Consider the following 17,345-nt stretch of genomic DNA (forward strand, 5'->3'; position numbering starts at 1 on the left):
TCCGTGGTAGAGGCTATTGGCGTAATCGAGTTTTCAAAACATAGGAGATGGTAGCTGTGACCTTGTGTGGAAATCCCAAATGTGGGAAGATTCGTTGTAGAGTTTTTATAGTAACAAAGCTTGATCTTGCTAGTTTGTTCACTTGGGCATTTATCAATAGCTTGGTGTCCATTGTCATTCCTTTGATACTTTAGGTGGTGATCCCGGTTCATCAGGCCAGGTGGCAAGGGGGTCATTATGTTGCCAATCGCCACACGTGAGTATTTCTGTTTTGGAAGCATTCAATTTAAGATGACTCCAAGTCATCTATGGATCCACGGCTCTGAGACAACTGAAAATTGGTGAGTTTCCAATGTCTTTGGGGCATTCCAGTTGAAGGAGTATTTGCGGGCCATTTGCATAGTTATAGCACGCAAGGTGAATTTGATTGATCAGTACTGGTAATGACTTCATGTAGGTGTTGAAAAGCATGGGTGAGATGATAGATCCTCGAGGCATCCTTGCTTGTGTGGAGTACGGTTTGGACAAGAAAGGTGGGGTATGGATGACATAAGTTCTGTTGCGAAGGTAGTGTGCGATCCAGTCTAGAACAGTCCCCTATGCCAGCTTCTTAGAGTCTTTGTATCAGAGTGTCATGGTCAACCGTGTCAAAAGCAGCTGAGAGGTCCAAGATAAGTAGCACAGCAACCCCGTTGCGGTCAACTGTGTTCTTGAGGTCATCCCAGATGGCAAGGAGGGCAGATTCGGTGCCTCTTCCCAGACAGAATCCAGTTTGGAAGTCTGAAAGTATGGCATTCTGTCATACATGGGGTCTAATTGGTGGAATTTTCCATCCCCAATTCTGCTCTACTGCCCTTTGTGAGTTATTTTGCTGTGGTAGAATGTAATATGCTCCCGACCTAATTGCTTCAATATCAGTTCCTCTATCCTGTGGCATGGTTGCACATTCAGATGAGCAACACCTTGTATGTTTAGAGTCATTGCCCTCAAGGTTACTGTTCACCGCCTATGGATATGTTCTGATTTGGTGGTTAAGTGCCATTTGGGTCTCATCCATAGTGTAGTTTTCCCTTTTCCTTGAAAGGTCCAGGTTAACATGTGATCCGTTGTTTATTGTTTTTTTTTCATTTTTACCCATGCCACAGCTTGTTTGCATTGTAGCCTCTGTTCAGAGGGGCTATGGGTCACTGTCTTGGCAGGAAGATGGAATAGAACTTCTGAGCTTCAGATCTTATTTCTTCTGTGTTATTCTCACGCTTTTCTGAATTATTGGATGCTGGTGATTGTGGTAATGTTTCTTTTTGTGCGTTGCAAAACAATTTTTTCTTTCTTTTACTGTCCTTATGTGCTTTATGTAAAGTCTTCTTTTGCCTTCATTTCAACTGTGTCATTGAAGCCATCGCCTCTGCATCTGCCTCAAATGCCTGCTTGGCTCTCCTAGGCATATCAGTGCATTCTGTAGAGCTGCTATTCTTGATGGCCGTACGGAAGAACGATCATGCTCAATTTCTTCTTCGTGGGAGCATGGTGAAGTCGAAATTTTAGTGTGTTGTATCCTCATGCTAATGTCGCAAGATCTCTCACTGCAGATTTGTTGTTCTTTGAGATCTAGTTGTACACTACCATTGTCTGGCAGCTCCTTATCCTTTGTTGCCCCTAACACTTTTTGCGAGAGGATTTTCTCCCTCTGTGTGTTGCTTTTGTAGGTGAGTCTGTAATGTTTTATTAACGTTGTTAATAAATCCAGAAGTGTGGTTAAAATTCTCAATTAAGGAATCACTCATATTGCTAGCTGTTACGGTGCTGTCCTTACCTTTATTTGCTCAGTGATCTATTTTCATATTGAGTGATTTATCCTCTTGTCAATTGACACCACGCTCTGGGCAAGCAAATGTGTCAGCTCCACTTAAATTTCCAACTTGTGCGATTGCCAAGTAAACCCTTGTATTGCCTAGTAAAGAGGAGTTTATGGTGTTTATGATGGATTCGGGGCCCTCCCCACTTGCCGAGATATAACTCAGCGAATGATCCTCCACGAGCGATAGTCTGGGGCATCCCTAGTTTCTGTTTCCATGTGAGTCTCTTCATTCCCCATGTCAGCCAGACTTAATTCAGCAGTTTCTTGGCATTGCCATATCCTGGGTTTACCCAGCAGAGTTGACCAGATCTGTTTAGGCCTCTTGGATATTGATTTGTATAGCATCTTACACTGGTGGTTACCTGGGTGATGAATTATTGCTTCCATTATGATTTGTTGCCTAGGTTGTGGCGTTGTCGAAATATCTCCTTCTCTCTGTGTGGATGGGATATCAGCAGTTATGTTTGGCCGATGACCCTGGGCCTGTGGCAGTATTTCCACCTTTGTGCTGGTTTCGCCTTTGTTTATTGTTGAAGAGATCTCTATGACTTCTAAGGCAGCTGCCTATGCCACAGGCGTATTTCAGTTGCTTGAGTTCTCTATACGTTTTCTTCTTTCTAATGCAGTATCTGCCAGTTGCTGGCGTTCCCCTCCTGGCGCCGGTCGTGTTCCTGCATGCTGTGTGTCCACATCTTACGTTGACCAGGCATGGTTCTATGGGCCCCTTTTTGCTTCTACCAGCCTACTTTGACTATTGAGGTGGGTTTGCTTGCTTTCAGTAGGGACCTTTGCTCTCTTTTCCTCAATACCTTTAGTGCTCGTTTTCGTGGTGCACTTGCATCTCTCAAATATCCAGTGGGAAAGCTTCCAGCTAGCACAAAATGTTGAATATTTCTGGTGTGTTTCACACGTTTGAAATGATAATCTTCGTTGGTGCGTAAGCTACACCGGTGGGAACATTAGTTGATAAAATATTTTGAGTGGCATGAGCAGTTATTGGTGCTTACACTTCTGCTGATTTTTAAAAGATGCCATGTTGTTTAGTATTAATAGCACCGTTCACTCTTGCTCCTGAAGGGCACCTGCTATCCGTGTATCACAGAGTCGTCAGTTGGTAAACCGATTCTTAGGTCTTTTCAAATTATAGGTTGTTCAGAGGGCTTTTGTAAGGTTTTGTGTTAACCAAGGCTCTCTTTTTGGTTTTTGGGGGGGGTTTAGGCTTTTAGTCTTTGGGGTTGGCGTGCGCGCTGGATGGGCGTATGGACCCTCGCTGTGGTGCAAGCTGCACTTACCTATTGCGGTCTTGATATAAAACGACCAGTAGAGGTCAGATGAATACCAGAATTGCTTTCTGTTGAGGGACTTTCTTTTTTTTAAATTTTTCTGGCAACTGCCTCTATTTATCTTTCTTGATAGAAAAAGACAAGCAGAGGTTAGTAAAATACCAGAATCGCTTTAGCATTCTCTAGATTCCAGTCCATAGAAATTGTCTTCCTAGAGCACCCTTAGACAATAATATTTGTTTCAAATCTTGTATTATCTGTGATATGACCACTGAAGGCCCTGATTTTATATTAAAAATAGAGCTTTGAGTCAGAAGGGGAGAGCTCGGATGAAGAATGAGGACTGGTTGGTGGGTGTGGCTGGAATTGTAATGACATGAGGGACATTGCAGAAAAGCGGAACACTATTGACTTTATGCCATTGAGATCTTCAGCTGTGTACCATCAAATTTTATTATGTGATTCTTTGTACACTGTCATTAATGCCTATGTGTTGTATACAACAATAAAAACAGTTAAAAAAAAATAGAGCTTTGGACTATACCATTTCCGGCTGAAAGGCAATATTTCTCTCCATGGGTTCCCATACTCGTCGTGTCACGCAGTTTGGTGCTTACTTTCCCTCCATGTTAAAGAACAGTAGATGTTTCAGCACACAGGCTAATGTGCTGCATAGTTAAATACATATAAGGTCCCAAAGGCAAGACCGATTGCATTGCAAAGGCTTGTTTCTGTTCTCCATCTGCTTGTTCGCCTCAAGGCTTTTAAGGCATGTCTCAGCAGTGCTGCAATAGGCAGGACTCGTTGTCTCTGCGGCGTGCCTGCAACTCGCAGTTTGTGGCCTGCACTTCGCGGCTGTGCGGTTCGGGCCCCCGCTGGGTCCTTCCTGTGGGATGGATCTGAACACGGCCCTGGCCGCTTTCAGGACTGCACCGCTACACCACCGCTTCCCACAGCCTGCTTATGCTTCACTCCACTTGCTCTGCTTGTCCCGCCTACTTGCTTGCCAGAAACTGAATTAAGTCAGGAGCAAAAAGCAGCACATCCTGCAATGCATAGGGGAGTATGATATGGCTGGCTGATGACTCAGCACTCACCTGCTTGTTGGCCTGGTCCCTCTAGGCCTGTGCGATACACTGCAAAATGGCTTGCGTCGCCAAGCCTCTGGCATGTGCACCAATACTCCAGTCTTGAACAGTGACTGTTCCTTCGTTCTCTCTGACTAGTGTCAGGGATGTTCAAATCCTTGAGGCCCTTCACCTCCAGCTTAGCAGGCTGAAGTCAGTTTGGGTGCTCCTCAGCTTGTGCGGCGTTGGGCTCAGAGCGACATGTCTGCTACTGCCCCTCAAAACAAAGATGTCTGATCAGCCAGTGAGGTGAGAGTGGCCCCACCAGCCCTGTGGCACAACGTTGGTAGACACGTGTTTTTGCATCACTTTACACGCTCACAGAATATAGGAGGTAGAAGAGTAATAGGTGATTTTGCACTTCGCTAACTTAAAGAAGGTGTCCCACTCCTTAAAAATTGGTACAGAATTTCAGTACTGCCAAACAACGTCACAAATTAAGTGCTGGTCCTATTTCTCTTCTATTGAGGTCCATGACACCAGCATTGTCAGCGTACAGTAGAGATGGAAAAAATTGAGAAGACAGAGGTGGCAGGTACACTTACTTACATGTGTGGAAAACCTATTTCTCTGACAGTCTTCTAACAGAAGGTAGGTAGGTGTTAAAAAAAAGCAGGCAACCTGACCTAGCACGTGTATTAGAAGCAAAGCTTGTTGCAGTAACTCCGCCTTCTAGCATGTGTGACTTCTACTGAAGTGCTTAAGTATGCAGCCTTATAAGTAAAATCAGGGAGGCATTCTTGCCCAGTTTTGCCCTGGTTGACCATAGCACCACCCTGTCCACTGAAAATGTAGCTAGATCAAGCAAGGACGTTTAAGTGCCCCACCCGAACCTGACCATCAACTACATCAACATCTTCTGGGTCATAAAGCGAACAGCTATTCTGCAATCTTCTCTATAATCCACCCTTCTGGACTTTTCAGAGGATCCATTAAAAAACATTTTACTGGAAATGTTAGGAGGCATGATTGGCTAATAGCTACTATGCTCCTGCTGTTCTTCTTCTTTTTTTTTTTAATGGGGATAACTGCTTCTTGAGCCCATGATATGTATTTTTGATGTTTGGGTTGCACCAAACAGGAATAATAATCAGTGGTGTAGGAAGGCGGGTGCGGTGGGTGCGGGCACCCCAGGTGTTATCACTGAGGGAGGTGACAAAATGTCAAACATATGTGTAGCTATCTTTTTTCCCTTATTTTCATAATTTCAGTGTGGGCGGTGGTGACAAGAAATGTTCCGCCCTGGGTACCACCTGACCTTGCTACGCCATTGATAATAATTAGCTTCTTTACCTGTTCTTGATATTTCTTTTTCATAATAGTATGTCTGGTATGTGGAGTTGAAGGCGGTGTATCCAAACCAAATTTGGGATCAGCATTGGATTCCATTCCTCCACCCCTACACCCAACCCTTTGCCCTCCCCAAGTGCACAAAGGGTTACTATACCCCCACTTCTGAGAGAGTACAAAGATTAAGCACATCAGATCTCGTTGATTCAAATATATAATCGCAGCCTTACTCTTGGATTTGAAAAGTGTTTCCTAATTAATCTGCAGTTCATTAGGACTGTGCACCCCAACATAATCCTCCACGGAATTAGGTCAGAGCAGGGCTCTCCACATGCCTGGCTACACACTGAAGAGTTGCAGAAATATTCAGTTAACAGCCCCTTAAAAGGATTAACATGCTTGGGGCTAGTTCTTACTGTGGAAGGGAATGTGTTCTTAAATATATGAGTACACTGACTAATTTATTACTACAGTGCAAAGGTCAGTGTCTGTATTACCATATACATTTCCAAAGGGAACCCTGACTAACCTAACCCCTTAACAGCTGAGGTTTCCCCCCCCTAGTGCTGAGCCCTTTTTTGGATATGAGGGGTGGTTCACACTTAGGGCTCCATAACATTTTCCACATACATTATCTATGCCAAATTTGCATCCTTTTCTCCCAACATCCTGGGTATTCTAAAAGTACATATGTTTTGTGGATTTCAGTGGAGGAAACCAAGACAATATACATTTTGCAAAATTTTGGGTAAAATAGAAAAAAAGTGCTTTAGATAAAAGTGTCTGTTTCTTCCCCTAAAATCATATCAACAAGCGGTTTACTGTGCTAAACTCACCATCTCCTCCGCTTTCAGGAACATGCAGAGCTGAATAAAAAAAATGATTTTTTACCACAGTGTTGGCACTTTTCAAAGAGATAGCCAATTTTTCGTAATTTTTGTGCTTTCACCCTACTTTCAGTTTGTCGTGGTGAACAGTGTGAAACCCATGGGTGATCTAGGAAAGCTGTAGATTCCTGGAATTCCGCAAGGGGTCATATGTGCAGAATTCTCAAGATTTTCCCAGAGAACATAACTGTTGAAATAAAGAAATATTGGTAATGAGTAGGAAAAAACGACCATTTATGACTACATTTTCATCTGTAACGTTTTGTCATGATTGCCAATTCACAAAAGCAATATACCATTACTTCTGCTAGACCCTTGTGGTGGCGGGGTTATATGGGAAATGTGGGTTCTCCAAGAACCCAAGGTACCCAAAGCTAACAACTGAACTGCACTGTACAATTGCTTTTATTGTGTAATGAGCAATTCATGTGGTGAAATATGTAGAGTGAAAAATGGGTATGACGGAAACCAATGTATTTCTGAAATGGGCACAAGGTATGGAGTTCAGGATTAGTGGTTATTTGTACATCCCTGAATTTGTGGGTCCCTGTACTAGCATATGATTTATGGCGTATTTTTCAAAATGTCTTCTTGCTTACGCAGTGTCTTATGTTTGGAAGGCACAATTGCAGCAAAATTCACTTCGTAATAATACCTTACTCTTGTGGGTATGCTCAGTGCCTGTGACAGAAAACGGCCCAAAACGCAACATTAACGCACCACGTTTTTCCACTGAAACCTGATCCTTTTTTTAGGTTGAGGCTAGCACAGCCCGCATGCGGTGCTCCAGGAAAACAACCTCTTGAAATCACTCTGGCTTTTCACACACTTTTTTTCTATTGGGCTTTGCGTGCGAAGACAGCACGCAATTGGGCAAAGGCGGGTGCATGCCCCACCTTTCCCAGTGAATGTATCCGCCCAGGGTCTACAGTTTGCTCTTACGAGCAGTGGCGCGCAGGGTGCCATCTGTACGGGTTCATCTTTCAAAGGCTGTTTCGACTCTCGCGGGCGTGCTTTTTTTTTGTTTTATCGGTGAGGCATGTTGCATCTCGCCTATGGAACGGACTAGCCACGACTGTGGAAGTTCCATCTAACCACTTCCAAATAATCTTTATTAAATCAAGTTGGCTTTATAGTTTATGGGACTTCGAAGCACTTTGTGGTTTGTGGACGGAAAAGACTAATGGATGTATTTTTGGGTTTGACCCCTGATAAACGTATGGAAAGTGAGTGTGTTTCAGCATTCGCGATCTTCCCACAGGAACCGCATGCACTCATTGGGCTCCCTGTCCACTGCCAGGTTGCTGTCGGACATGCCCGGCCGGTGCATTTCGGTAGCAGGCACCGTGGAAGTGGCAACTTTCACAGCTGAGGCAGCGAGCAGTTTGCTATTATGAGGTCCCGGGAAGCACAAACACTACAGTGCGAGTGAGGTACAGGAGTCATGTCGTCGAGTGCCACTGACGTCCTGCCACGAATCAGTAAGGTGCAGATGCGCCTGTACATATATATAGCGATACCAAAGAGGATGATGGACGGAGCGTTTGAGCAAATCAAACACTCACCCCTAGTCAACTGATCTGAGTTTAATCCATCACCATTCTTTAGCTCACTCCACCACCCCAGTTCAGACATGGCCATATGCAAATCAGTCTGACCCTGTGCCTCATGGAAACAGTCCAGCCCGAACTGCCAAGCCATGCCTTCCCTGGACCAGAAACAAGCATCCTGGGACCGGTTTTGGATTCATAATCCTAATCAGCCAGGCTGTCTTGAATCCAGTGGTAGAGTGAGCAACGCTCCATCCATCATCCCCTTTGGTATCGCTTTGTACATATATATAGGCATCAGTGTGTATGTGGTACCCACATGCTAGTACGCTGCCGCGCTCCTCGGGCCCCTTTAATCCATGCCTCCGTTCGCGCGCGAACAAGAGGGCTGCAATATCATTAGCATCATCAAAGACGGTGCAGCTCTTTCCTGGCTGCAGAATGCACTTGAAGGGCTGTTCGTTCTACTTGGAATCACAGACGTGCCTTTTTGAAACCTCTCAGATTTAGAGAAGCGCCGCTGACGTGTCTTTTTTAAACAAGGAATATTGATTTTGTTCCGAGAAGGCCTCCATGACTCGGCGTAGGCGCTCAGAATATCGCGGAAGGGCCACAGTGCCCATTTTATTCTGGTGTCCTTGCCTGATGTACAGCAGCATTGTGTCGCGGCTGGTTGTATTATTAAGCTTTGGCGTCTCTCCACCTGAACCTCATCCCCCCATACACCCACGCTGATGGTAACATCCATCATGGCTGCCATTACTTTACAGCTTGCCGTCCTTAGGAATGGTACTGATGAAGCAGAGATGACCGCACCATGGTGGCCTGGGACAACCACGCTGAGCGTTCCTTTTCAAAATGTGCGGAGCATCAGTAAAGGTGTACCTACCCTCCTCTCCGGTGCAACCACGCATGCGCATTCTCCACTGATAGAGATGAAAAGCAGAGCTTCGAGCCTGATGTGTTTGTTGGGTCCTTTCTGTAATGGCCCATGTTTAGGACGACTGTGTGTGTGTGAGATGGTGCTTCCCATCTGGGTGAGATGGTGCCTTCCGTCTGGGTGAGATGGTGCTTCCCGTCTGCGTGAGATGGTGGTTTCCGTCTGCCTGACAGATGGTGGTTCCTGTCTGTGTGAGAGATGGTGGTCTCCATCTGCGTGAGATGGTGGTTTCCGTCTGGTGAGATGGTGGTTCCCGTCGGGGTGTAACAGTGGTTCCCTTCTGTGTAAGATGGTGGTCTCTAGTATGGTTTATTGTGGGTTAAGCATTGTTCTAATGTTGCCGTTTACTTTTCCATGGGTCCACACAACTGAAGTATCACAGATGAGTGGTTTTGTTTGCCGTGAGCTGTACTAAAGGATGGTGGGGTATTTGTGGTCATTTATTTTTACGTGTTTAGGGTCGGCAGGGATATGATGTCCTCTGTACAGTTTCATCCACTTACAAGGTCCCAAAGGCGAGACCTATTAGCTATGCCAATGCTTGTTTCCAATGTAAGTAGCTGTGATTTTGGGTCCTAGGTCAGCCAGCACCTAGGGAAAACTAGCAAACTTGCACATTTTGGAAATCTAGGCACCATTAGGCACCTTAGGGTAATCCAGGGTATGGTGAATTGCATGGCTCTCACCAGTTTGTTTATAGCCAAAGTCCCTTGCAAACATCAAAGTTTGACTAAAAACACATTTTCCTCACATTTATGTGATGGAAAGTTCTGGAATCTGGGGAGAGCCACAAACTTCCTTATATGCAGCAATCCCGAAGTCTCCTGATAAAAATGGTACCTCACTTGTGTGGGTAGGCCTAGTGCCCACGACAGGGAACCTCCCAAAACACAACATGAATATATCACTTTTTCCCACGCAAAACGTACCCTTTTTTTGCATAGTGGGTACCTGTGGTTTCCCTAGTTCAGCCAGCAACTAGGGAAACCTAGAAAACGTGTAAATTTTTTAAAACTAGACACCTGGGGGAATCCAGGGCAGGGTGAACTATGTGGTTCTCACCAGGTTTCTTTTACCCAGAATTCCTTGCAAACCCAACTGTGACAAAAGAAAACCACATATTACGTATTGCTCAAATTTCTGTGATGGAAAGTTCTGGAATCTGCAGCGAGCCACAAACTTTCTTCCACCCAGCATTCTCCCAAGTCTCACGATAAAAATGGTACTCACTTGTGTGGGCAGGCCTAGTGCCCGCGACAGGAAACGGCCCGAAACACAACATGGATACTGTTAGACCTGTCACTTTTGGCATGGGTTTCCCCTGTATTTTTGCCTTTGCCTCCTCTGTGTTTACTGTGTGTTGAACTTCGTTTTGGCTGGTCTAGATGCTTTGGGCACTTTGCCACTGCTGTTCAGTGCTAAAGTGCAAGTTCTCCCTATATAAATTGTTGTCATGGATTAGTGTTTCCATAATTTGCTTATTTGGTTTACAGTTAAGTCCCTAGTACAGTGCACTGTGTGTGCCCAGGGCCGGTAAACCAAAAGCTGCAAGTGGGCATACAGCACAGGTTATGCAACCCACACAAGCAGCCTTGCAAAAGGGTCTCAGACCTGCCATTGCAGTGCCTGTGTGCAGTTTGTACTGCCATGTTGCCCTGGCAAGTGTACCCCCACTAACCAGGCCCTAACCTTCCCTTTTCTAACATGTGAGTCACCCCTAAGGTAGGCCCTGTGGGCAGGGTGCAGTGTATGTGAAAGGTAGAACATGCCGTGAGATGTTTGGCATGTCCTTATAGTGAAATGCTGCCAGTTTCGGTTTCTACTATTGAAAGGCCATCTGTCCCATAGGATAGAATTGGGCCTTACTTATAACATTTTATAAGTATAACATGATCCTGGGAACAAGATACGAAAATGGAGTTTTGTATGCCTAAAATCAAAATCTAAAGACGCATCTTTTAGTAAGGATGATTTTTACATTATGTGTTTGAAAATACCACTTTTAGAATGTAAGGTAAGGTAAAGTCTATTATGCATAGTTAATTAAAACCAGTGCAAAGCATATTACAAAAGGATCATAAAATATCATGGATTAAAACCGTTAAAAATTAAGCATGTGATTAAATAAAAATACAGTGTGAATGTCAATGCGCCTTTTTACAAGGGTTGGACAGTGAGTTCCCTTACTTCCTTCTGACCGTCTGCTTGATAACCTGTGTCTATATTGTTAATCTCTGGTTTTGGCGGTCTTGGAATTCTTTGCTCGACCATCGCAAGGAATTTGACATATCTGCAGTTCAGTTTAGTGTTTAGAGGATTCAGGCAGGCAAGCACCGCTTGCCTTCTGGTGCTGATCCCTTTTTGCTTAAGCTGGTCCTTGAGGAGCAATTGGCGTGCTTGATGGAGTTCTTCACAAAGGCAAGTGACATGGAGAATGTCCCCCTTGTCTGAGTTGCAAAGCGGGCAGAGATCGTTGCCATCTATCCTGAGCCATGGTGGAAGATGCTCTGTACTTGGCAGAATTCCTAGTCTATGTTTCAGGAACCTCATTTTTGTTGCTTTTGAGTAACCCTGGCTAAAATATGTTTGTGGTGTCAGGACTTTGTACGTGTTGAGGGTCATCCATGCATGAGATCTTTTGGAAAAGAGAACCTTGTCCTCTAGTAGGGAAAGTGATTTAACGTTTTTAGAAAGTAGGTATTTTCTTGATTAGCCATCCAGTGTGCCTCTGCTAGGTTTGTGTATTGACTGTCTGGCTGGGAGTGACAGGGGCTGGGGATGTGCATTCTGTTCAGACAGCCACTTGGAAGGTGAGGTGTGTTCTGCCTTTCCAGGGTGAGTCAGGGCTGGACTGAATAGACCTGGGCTGCATTTAGAGTAGGGGGAGGAGATTTCTTTCACACCTGAATGGGCCTGGTATGCCTTGGACAATGCTGTCTCCATGACCTGCCAGGAATCTGAGCCAAATAGTACAGAACTGGTTTTGCTGAGTACAGACGCTCTCTGCCTCCAGACAACAAAGGATTTAAAAAAATTGGAGCCCAGACCGCTGAACTTTAGATCACTTTTGGAATTCAAGAGGAACCTTTTCCAAGGAGAAGAGCTGGTAGAAGCTGGAGGAGAAGTACTACACCTTTGCTGTGTGCTGTCTGGGATTGGCCTGCAGTAACAGTTTCTGCCAAGGAGAGGAACTGTGGGGCATATGTATTAAGCTATTTTGAGGTCACAAACACTGCGAATCGCAAAAAAACAGAGTTTGCGATCGCAAAATAGACTTGTCCTATGTACAACATAGGTTTGCAGTGCAAAATAGGTATTTGCAAAATTTGCGAATACCTATTTGAAAAGACCAAAATTTGTGAATAATTTTTACGAAATCACAATTACCGACACACTCTTTGCGATATTCGCAAATAGAGTAATCGCGAATTCACAAAGAAATGTATGAAAAAAATCACAAATTACGAATTTTTTTTAATTGCCATTTTGCACAAACATTTTACCACCATCTCAAGGCAGGTGGTAACCAGGTGCAACCTATTTAAACAAGCCTACAGTGCAACAGGGACTTCCACAATGGCAGCGCTGTATGTTATAGCCAAGAGGATGCAAATTCGAGCTGCAGCACAGAGAAGGAGGCGACAGGAGCAGATTTTTAGAGTGCGCATCACTCTGTTCCAGCAGACTGATGAGGAAATCCATGAGAAGTATAGGTTGGACTTGATTGATTAGCTACAACCCTTGCTTGAACACCCAACCTGCAGGACCCAAACCATTCCAACCCATGTGCAGGTCCTGTGTTCACTGCACTTACTGGCATCAGGGAGTTTCCAGGGGGTGATAGCAGCAGCAGGAGGGGTCTCCCAGAGTTGCCTGTCACGCTTCTTCAATGAATTCTTGGATGCAATTGTACAGAGGCTACATCATCACATCCAGTTCCCCAGTACAAAACAGGCATTACAGCAAACAAAACAGGACTTCTAACAGATTGCCCAATTTCCCCATGGTATTGGCTGTATAGATGTAACCCATGTAGCTCTATCACCCCATCAAACAATGAGTATGTATTCAGGTACCGCAAATCTTATAAATCCCTCAACATACAGGTCACCTACAATGCTAAATATATCATCACCGATATTGTTGCAAAATACCATGCCAGTACACATGACTCCTTTATATTTAAACACAGTGGGATATACAGACGTCTTGCTGCTGGCGATTTTGGCTACCTGCTAGGTAAATGCATGTCTAACACTCTAACATACAGTTACGGTCTGAAGTGAGAGGACAGGGATTAACCGTATGTCTTTCATCGTGTAGGAGACAGTGAATATGCTGTGCGAGATTTCATCCTAACACCGTACCTCAATCCAGCCAATCCAAGAGAGCAAAGATATAATCGCGCACACAAATCTATGCTCTGTGTAATTGAGCAGACATTTGGGATACTAAAGAGCCGGTTCCGCTGCCTGCATAAAAGTGGAGGAGCACTACAATACAGCCCAGATACCTGCTGCAAGATTGTGGCTTCTTGTGCCATGCTCCACAACATAGGAACTAAAAAAGGCATTCCAGTTGAATTTACTGATACAGATTAATCTGAGCATGAGGGCCCAGGTCCACGTTGCAGACCAGCAGGTGGTGTAGGGGCAACTGTGGGCCGATAGAGACATGATAAGATAACACAAAACTGTTTTTAGGTGAGTAATGATGACGCAATGCAATAGATGATTTGTGCATGACTGTGTTTTGTTATTCTTTTAGCTGCAGGTAATTATCAATCATACAGCGTAAACACACACTTTATGTGTGTCACAATAAGTTGCACATGTTGTGTCCACAGTACATGGATGAAGGCCAAACAAAAGTCCACATGCAATGGGTTACTACACCCATTGGCATTCTGCTGTGGTGACAGTTTATTTTTTGTGCGCGCGTCCTGCTGTCGCATGCTCAGTGTGCTGACTGCTCTCCTTTGAGGCATCCGGTGTTGTTCCCTGCCTCACACTGCGCTGTCTGTGTTCGGCAATTGGTGGGGTGATGCTGCTTCTGCTTGAGAGCTCCTCACTATCCCCTGAGCCCAGGAGTCCTGTGCCACCTACAGTAGTTTTCTGCAGCTGTTCTACAGCATTTGTCACCTGCCCCAACCCTTTGGCCACATCCTGGCTACAGTGTGCCGTTTCAACCTGCATGCTAACTGAGCGGCGTGACAGCAAGGAAGTGGCATTACGCAGGCGTTTGACCGCCTTGCTGTTAGTGTCCAGATGGCAGTAGAGACGTTGTCTTCCCCTGCCTCTGGCTGCCTGGCCTCTCTTCATGGTGACACGCAGTTCTTTAATTGCACCCGTAATTTCTCTGATACCCTCCTTCATGTCACTCAGGTTATGCTTACAGACACCAACTGCCTGTGTATTGACCTCATTGATTTAGTTTTCAGGCACTGTACCTTTACCATGGTGCCTTCCAGTCTGGCAAACACCGTCTGATCTTCAACAGCAGCTGCGCTGGTGGTTGCCCTTGGCCTGCGTCTCCTGCATGTTTCTTCCCTATGGTGCACAGGGGGCTGATCGTGGACCGGTTGTGCACGCTGTTCCTGGTCTGGCTGACCCTCATCCCCTATGGACTCTGGTTCTCCCTCTAACAGCGGAAGTGGAGGGACACTATGACGCTGTCTCCGTGGGACAGGTGTTGCAAGTGTGACCTACTATGTGTCCTCTTGCCCTGCCTGGTCCTCTGTATGTGCTGCCTCATCAGCTCCTGAAATCTGATCCTGTGTTTCAGGTTGAACTGTAAATGAAAAGGCACATCTTAATTGTGTGTTCTGCTTCTGAATAAAGTTTTCTGATTTTGGGTTAGCTAAGTACTGTGTAGCGTTTTTTGCCTTTCACTGATTTACTTCTAAAGATTCTACATTGCTGTGTCTCATTGCTCCACCGTATAATACGTGTGACTACATCTCCTATGATGCATTATTGAGTATGTTGGAAAAAGTGGAATGGAGTTGCATTTTTACTTTCTAGTTGGTGCATTCCTGAGTGTGTGATTGAGATGGTAATGCATCAGGGATGATTTGGCATACATCTTACCTTGTCTGGAGTTAGGAGGGTCGGAGTTGTCGATGTCAGCCACACCACTGACACTCTCTGGCTGTAGGGTGGGCTCCACCAACTCCTCTCGCGGTATAGATTTAGTCTCATTGGAAGTTCCCCCTCCAGTCTTCTTTGCCTCTGCCAGCCTGGTTGCCACCTTGTCCTTGGACCTGGAGCGCATATCGTACCTGCGCTTGCGCAGGTCAGCAACAGAGCGCGGGGTCACACCGATGGCATTGACCTTTGCCTGGATGTCCAGCCATATTTTTCTTTTTTGTGATTCTGGTAAATGGAGTGATTTTTTCTTCTTTGAGGACCTGCTGCTCCCTCTCACTGAATTTTTGCTTCCCTTTCCTCCCAGCCTCCTCCTTATCCTTCTCTTTCTCTTGGGGATCCATTTGAATTTGGTGGAGTTGCAGTCCAAAGTGGTTTGCTTCTCCTCCCAGTCTCTCGCACAGCCTCAGGCAATCATAAACAGCATGGGCACTCACACTTCCTGGGGGTGATGACATCAAGCTGCACCTGAATTGCAGATTCTCAAAATTTGCGATTCCTTATTTGCGAATTCGCAAATAAGGAATCGCTAATACCAAGTTCGCAAACTTATTCTGCGAATTTTTGGTAATCGCAAATATTTTGCAATTTTTTTATTTACATTGCATTTTGCGATTCTCAAAATGTGATTCGCAACAAATCGCATTTTGAGAATCACAAATTTCAATTTTCATACATATGCCCCTTTGTGTGTATCCTGCTTGACAAAGTAGCTTCAAGAGCTTGAGGTAGAGCTTGCCCCCTGTTCAAGAAGTCTCAGGAACAGCAAAGACTTCAACATCCTTCTGGCCACCGTCTCTGGGACCGCTGGTTTCAGCCTCGCAAAAGCAAATAGCATGTCACCCAGTCCTTTGCTGGCTCCGTACCCTGAAGGCACCGCAGAAGGCACCACATCCTTGGTGTCACCGACTGCTGGGCGACCATCACCGAGTCATTGCTTGCACCGCGTCCTGTGGGCACCACACTCCGCACCGCCTCACTTCACTAGGGCCAGACGTCACTGACACTGTCGCTGCCCGTCCCCAACATCGGCCGGATCCGTTGCCTGCACCGTGACCTGCCAGCACTGCATTGAGCACTGCCTCACTCCGCATTGTAAGCCTTGGTCTCATGGACGCCATTGAACGACTGTCACCGAGCCACTGTTGCCCCGACTGGCCCAGACCATGTCGGCTGCAACCAGAATGGTACTGTCTACGAGTCTGTCGACGCTTTAGCTGACCCGTACCGACGTAATCGGCTGGAACAGTTTCCCCGGAGGGAGCTACCGACTCGTAAAAACTGTGTTTTTCACCTATTCTTGCAAATTGAAGGTTATCTTGCAAAGTAACTATTTCTACTGTATTGTATTTTGTTGTTTTTGGTCTTGTTGGTTTAGATAACATTTTACTTATTTTTCTTAACTAGTGTGGTGTCCATTTTAAGTGTTTTCACTGTTTTACTGTATGCATTGCACAAATCCTTTACACTGTGCCTCTGAGATAAGCATGTCTGCTCATGCCAAGCTACCAAGAGGGTGAGCAGGGGTTATTTAGAAGTTTATCCCCTTACCCTGACTAGGAAGAAGGGTCCCTACTTGGACAAAGATGCAAACCAATGTTATGTTATGTTACTGGGGGTTTTGTAAAGCGCTCAGCTGCTCCGAAGAGCGTCCCGGCGCTGTAGATCATTACACAAATACCAGCAACTAACAAGACAGCCAAAGCGGCACTAAAGATCCACAAGAACAGCTTACAGGGCAAAAAGATGAATTTTAAGTCCCTTTCTAAAGGTAGACAAATTGGAGCACGTTCGCAACATCAGGGGCAGAGTGTTCCAAAGACGGGGGGCCAGATAACTAAAAGAGCGACCTCCACAACGAACACGTCTCACTGCCGGCACGATTGCATTGGCCTGGGCAGCCGACCTCAAGGGTCTAGATGGAAGATAGAAGTTGACCCTTCGCTGCAGATAGCCAGCGCCGAAATTGTGTAGCACCTTAAAAGCTGTGGTAAAGGTCTTAAAGGAGATGCGCTTACGAATCGGCAGCCAATGCAGAGTAACAAGGAGGTTGCTCGCCCTGGCTCTTCTGGTAAGACCAAAGATTGCCCTGGCTGCCGAATTTTGGACTACCTGCAGGCGGGTCAACAGATATTCAGGAAGACCCAATTAAAGAATGTTGGCATAGTCTAGTCGTGAGCCTATCAAGGCCTGCACCGTTATTTTCTTGTGCTCCAAAGATAGGTACGGCAAAAACTTCCTCAACATTCTTAGGATGGCGAAGC

The sequence above is a fragment of the Lissotriton helveticus genome, chromosome 3_1 (assembly GCF_964261635.1).
Source record: "Lissotriton helveticus chromosome 3_1, aLisHel1.1, whole genome shotgun sequence".
NCBI classification, from domain to species: Eukaryota; Metazoa; Chordata; class Amphibia; order Caudata; family Salamandridae; genus Lissotriton; species Lissotriton helveticus.